The sequence below is a fragment of the Adiantum capillus-veneris genome, chromosome 18 (genome assembly GCF_014529385.1).
Source record: "Adiantum capillus-veneris isolate H3 chromosome 18, ASM1452938v2, whole genome shotgun sequence".
Taxonomy (NCBI): Eukaryota; Viridiplantae; Streptophyta; class Polypodiopsida; order Polypodiales; family Pteridaceae; genus Adiantum; species Adiantum capillus-veneris.
This window is the reverse complement of record NC_140948.1, coordinates 87,153,244-87,159,243: the sequence shown is the minus strand read 5'-3', so window position 1 is coordinate 87,159,243 and position 6,000 is coordinate 87,153,244.

Below are 6,000 nucleotides of genomic sequence, written 5' to 3'. Positions count from 1 at the left end.
CTTACATACCTATGATTTTAGTGATGTAGTGCACAAGTGCCCAAGGCCATTAGGACTCCACACAAATTGTATGTATTGCTTAGACCTACTAGCTAGTATCCACATTACAATTTAGTAAGCCCACATCAATTGTACAAGGTTATATTGGAAAAATATGATGGGGGTTTTGCAATAGTGACCTGATTGCTATATTTTTTGTCCAATCCTTGATGCATCCTTGCATTTGAACTTTGTTCTTTGTGTAGAGCCTTGGAGGTATTCTATAAATAGTGATAGAACCATTTATCATTTCCCCGATTTGGCTCTGGTGCTTGTTGTGGGGACTATTGAAAAGTGTATGTGGAGACTTGGGCTTATCTTCATGTTGGTAATTTTCTTGAAGTTTGAGACTTGAGAAGGCCATGTTTGTTGTAGAGCTTTGTTGGTCGACCAAAGGATTGAGTCCTTTTGACATACTGGTCGGGTAGCTAAAAACAAGATGTTTATTATAGCGATATAATGGTGAGTATGATGTTCATAATCTATTATAGATATGTAAAAGAGTAAAAGTATAGAAGTAATTGTAAGCTAAGTTCTAAAAAGATGGATTACCCAAAGAGAAAAACCATGGGCAAAAAGGGCCTTTGGTATATGCACATGGGTGTAGTATCATTAATCACGGGGATGCATTAATCATGGTGTAGTATATGCCTTTGGTATATGCACATGGGTGTAGTATCACTAATCATGGGGATGTGTTAATTGGGTACACAAGAAATGTTACTTACTCTAATAAATTTATATTTACAATATTCAAATAGTAGGTTCCAATAAACTCAAGTGTTGCAAAAAAAAAAATTATGTTTGCATGTTGTAGTCATCCTAGGTGCGTGGAAGAAAACAAAATTTTCTAATACATATTTCAAATGATTGCACATTCTATAATTGTATACAAAAATGCAGGAAGAAAATTTTGGTATGTAAGAGAGATTTTTTACGGGTGCTTCAAAAAGAAGGTGTAACTATAAAATCATTTAACACAGTTTTACAAGTTGGCACCCCTTTAAGTAGGGTTTTTGTGTTGAAGGGCCTATGCTCTCATCTCATGATGCATCGTGCTTGAGTGTAGGACTCTAGCAACTTGCTTCCCTTGAAAATATTTTTTGTTTTTGAGGGGCCTATGCTCTCACTATGCACTATAGGTGAGTGTAGGACTCGATGCCATTCACCAACTAAAACTAATGATGCATGCTCATCTTTACAAGCATGAATGACATGACTTAGATACATGAAACTCTTCTCGGTGGAGAATAAACCTATTAATTACAAGTCACAAAGCTTATTGAGGTTAGAGCATTGGGACTAACACTTTGCTTCCTTATCACTTCATTTGTCTCATTGTCACTATGCTAAAGCATGCTTTTTTCATCTTGGCAACTTGAGTTCGTGGTGGGGAGAGCTCTTACCTTGTGGTAAAGCTTGCATTCTCTCTCCTCTTTGTCTAATAGTGACTTTAGAAGGCTGTATAGCTCCAAGATCCTCATTGTAAATGTCATCCAGATTTAAGCTATTGCTCCGGTTGGAGATGACTTAAAGCTTCTTTTGGCTATTAATTTACCATGTACATATATGAAAACTTATTCATAGGAGTAAATTTGGCTTATTGGTGCTTGTGGCACTTTTGATTTCCATGTCACTATGCCTAAATTTGTTCCTTCTATGGAGCTATTGCGATCTTGTGTTGCATTAAACATTTTGAATAATAGTAAAGTATTTACAAATACTCAAATTATTTGCAAATTTTTGAATAATATTAGTTGTATATCGATAGCTTAGCAAGTGATACAAATTTTATTATTAGAAAGCACTTTTTAATCAATTCTATACACTAAACAATCAAATAATTCTTAGACTACTTAGAAGCAAGAGCATATGTATGTTTTTTCTAAATCTACCATTAAAAGTTAACCCTGTGTACTAAAAGATGCCTTTAATCACTCCATGTGATAGAGACACTTAGTAGGTTAGTCTCGAACATCTAAATATTATAAAAAAACAAAGATAGACTATGATTTTCATCATAATCTATCGCTATTTTATGTATATTAAGCATAGAAAGAGCTCAAGATCATTTCTATTTTTAATAAATGTAGGCTCATTTTAAACACTATACAAAAATTGAGATAGATTACGATGAACCTTTTATCATAATCTATCACTATTATATTTATATATTAAAAATAGAAAGAGTTCAAGGTCTTTTCTATTTTTAATATATGCTTAGAACCAAAAATTTAATCACAACTGTTGATACTTTTAATGTATCAAACGAAGTAATTTTTTCTCAAAAATCAAAATGATTTTTTGTTATTTTTTCTCTACCTTGCACTGCTTGGGGTTGTTGGACGGATACGCCGCGACGGACGCCAGCACAGCGAGAACTCACCTAACAAGTAATGTCAGCTAAGGACGAAGCTCGACCCGCAGGCGCGTGAAAGCAAGCATAAGGTGTCAACCTACACTCGACCGACTCCTAACTAATTCATACAGAGGTCCCTACCAATTGTCTAAGTCACAGTCTTCAAAAGTGCAAAAGAGGAATCTTCCTACAACGCTTGCTAGAGCCGAACACCCATCAAACACTTTTGAAACACCATAGAACTTGAAGGAGACCCTACTAATACCTATAGGCCGCTCTCCCTAAGGTCTATAAACCAAAATCACGACCCAAAACACCCGGTGCAGAAACACGTAGGATGTCTGGCCGAAATTTGCAGGTCCTTGTTTCCAAAATCTGAAGTGCCTAATGTGTAGCTCTACTCAACGTGAATGCGAGGATATGCTGCAATGAAAAATTAGATAACGTATGCTCACCCAAACAACCGATGAAGCTCGTAGAAGGAGCTCCCAACGCCGGACCGTACGCGCGCAATGTTAGTATCGGCTCGTACCTCTAGTTGGGGGCAACACGCTGCACACTTCCACACTCGATTCTGACCACCGTAGCACACATAGCGTCAAGACGAAGCTCACACTCTCTCTCACGTACACAGTACGCTCACTCACAGACTTAAAACTTGTTTAAAATGACAAAAGGTTTTTCATTAAGGTCAAAAGGTGGCATATATACCTTACAACTTCTCAAACCCTAAAGTTCCAAAATCAACCATCTACTCAATCTAACTATCAAAACTGGGATACAATCTCTGGAAACTTCTGTAAGTCCCAATATGTACAATGTGAAAAATCGGGTTTTCCTCAATGAATGAATAATTACAAAAATAATAGTCCACCGAGTAGTTAGATGTCGTGGGGTGTGTCCAGCTTCTAACATCCCCCCCCTCCTTGTTCATGTCGTCCCCGACATGGCCTTGATCCTTTGCTTCATCTTATGGTCTCCCGCATCTTTAGCAGTGATTCGTACCGTGCATGTAGATTTAGCATTGTTGGGCCAAAGATATCTGTATGCATGGTGAAGAACCCCGTGTAGAATGCTTCTTCAAAAGCCTAGAGGTGATAGGATGGTAGAAACATAATTCTTTGATACAATGCATGTATCACCTCCTTGGAAGGCTGACCTGACATATCATAAGCACATCTGTATGTATCCTGGAAGAAGAATATGCTGTCAGTCACCTGGCCTGGCTTGAAGGTCTCGAACACTGCAAGGATGGTTCTGCAGATCTTTCTCATCATAATGCATGTAAGGTCAGGTGAGCCAGTGAACAACTTTATGGAGCCCGTTAGGGTTTTCACCATGTATTGTACACTTATTCTCTCACCTGCCTTCACACCCGGCAGCTTTGGGTAGTTCAGCCAAGTGGGTTGGCTTGTTTGTAAGATTTCTTGTGCTTTCCACGTCCTAACCCTTGGTAGAGGACAGAAGATGAGGTTGTCTCTGATGTGTTTAGGTGCCTCTACCAAGTGTATTAGGTATTGCAGGTACTTGGTAAGCCAAGCCTTCCTCCACTTTGGCTGAGAATCCACTATGAGCTTTACTCCTTCTGGCCTCGAGGTGTCTGCGTTGTAGAGAGGGACCGTTGGCTCTTCTCTGATTCGCCTGTTTATTGTTGCCGCCTCATATTTCAGCAATGGATATGGGAGAGAGGGTTGAAGCCATTCACGCCTGAGATTGCTGGCGTCGATTTTTTGAATTGTCATAGATTTGAAAACCCTCTGTTCCCATTCCAAGGCTTCCTTTGTGCTTTCTCTGAGCTCTGCCTCTATTGCTTTACGCAATTTTTCCTCCTCTTCTTGTGTTAGATCCTGTGGCTTTTGAGAGGATCCTGTTGTGCTTACCTCTGGCATGGGTGTGTCCACAGGTTCTGCCACATTGTCAAGGTCGATGCCCTCATTGGCAGCTGGCCCTAAGCTTTCTGCTTCTGCTTGTTGCCGGCCTTTCAACTCCTCAATTTGCTCGAGGAGTGTCTGCTTTTCCGCTTCGGCTTCGCCGCCCATAGTCACGAGGAGTTCATTGAGTTCTGCGTTTACTTTTTCAGCCTCCTTGAGCTTTATCTTTATGCTCTCCAATTCTTCTTGTAAGGCTTTTTGACTGTCCTCCATTCTGGTTTGCATTGCGATAGAACCTTCAGCCATCATCAACCTCTGCTTCTTCTCGAGAGTCAGCTCCTTCTGGAGTTCTTGCATCTGCTCTTCATATATTTGACTCTCGGAAATGATTTGAGTCGAGCTCGTAGCTCTAACTCTAGCGAGTGATGCTCGCAGCCTCTGGATGGTTTGATCTTTGACTTTTAATTGGTCCTTGAGCTCAAGGACTTCATCCAGGCTTGCTTCTTGTTCTATCTCCACCTTTTCCTTGGCATTCCTCATGGCCTCTACTTCTTTAGTTTCTTCTGCTAGCTAGAGCGTCAAATTATCCCGTTCTTTTTCGGCATCTCGCAATGACTTGCTGAATTGCAGACACTCTTCTTCAGCTGCTTGTAATCTTTTTGTTGCTGCCTCATTTGCTTCTTCCTTTGCTTGGCAGTTTTGTAGAGCTATTGCCAAGCTGGCCTGGAGGTCAGCTTCTCTCTCTTTTTGTCCTTGGCTTTGTGCATGCAGAGTATCCCTCTCTATCTTGGTCTTTTCTTTGGTGGCCTTTAGAGTTATCAATTCTTCGTCTGATGCCACAGATTGTGCTCTTATTCCAGCTAGCATTGTCATCACCACGTCCCAATCATTAGAGGGCGGGTGCAGGTCTACCGTGTCGGTAGCAATTTCCTTTAGCTCAACTAGCCGGATGCCTGACATCTGTTCTTTATGCCCTATCCTTGCCAAGTCGAATGTGACTGTGGCGGCTTCTTCCCTTCTATAGCCTGCAGCTAGCAGGTCCAAAAATGCATAATATGCCTCCTCTAGTTCTTTTTGCTCAGACGCAGGCTTGGCCTCTTCTTTGGGCTCAAGTTCTTGCCTTTGCTCTTGCTCCTCAGCCTGGTGTTCTTCTTGATTGTCCTCAGCCTCCTTATCTTCTGGTGGAGGGCTGCTAGGAGGTGGTGATGGTGGTGGTGATGGTTGTGGGCTGGGTTTAGGGCTATCTGGTAAAGCTGCAGTTTTTCCCTTTAAGTCTCTATCCGCTTTCGTTTTTCTTTCCCTTTCTTGGCTGTCTTGTTCATCTAGCAATGTCTGCCTTATCTGCTCCACTTCTTCCTCGGTGAAAGGGACATGGGGAATGTTTTCCATTGCAGCATCAAGAATCTCAAAATTCTTGATATAGTCTTCAAAGCGGTCCCTCTGCACTCTTCTGGATGATCCGGACATAGACTCAAGAGATGGCTTCCATAATTCTTTTAAATCACCCTTGAGCGCTCTTTCGGCTCGGAAACTCTCCATCAGCCTCTCGAGTCTAGCCGCTTTTTGTGATCTTGTCTCTTTGGCCGGCACTTAAGTAGACTCCTTTTTTCCTTTCTTCTGCTCAGGTTGCTCCTCTGCAGCTGGCTCTAGCCGTCTCTTCAACCTTGTAGCCACCCTTGGTGCTCGTTGTGGCTCGTCTTCTTTGTCTTCCTTTACCCTTAGCCAATCATT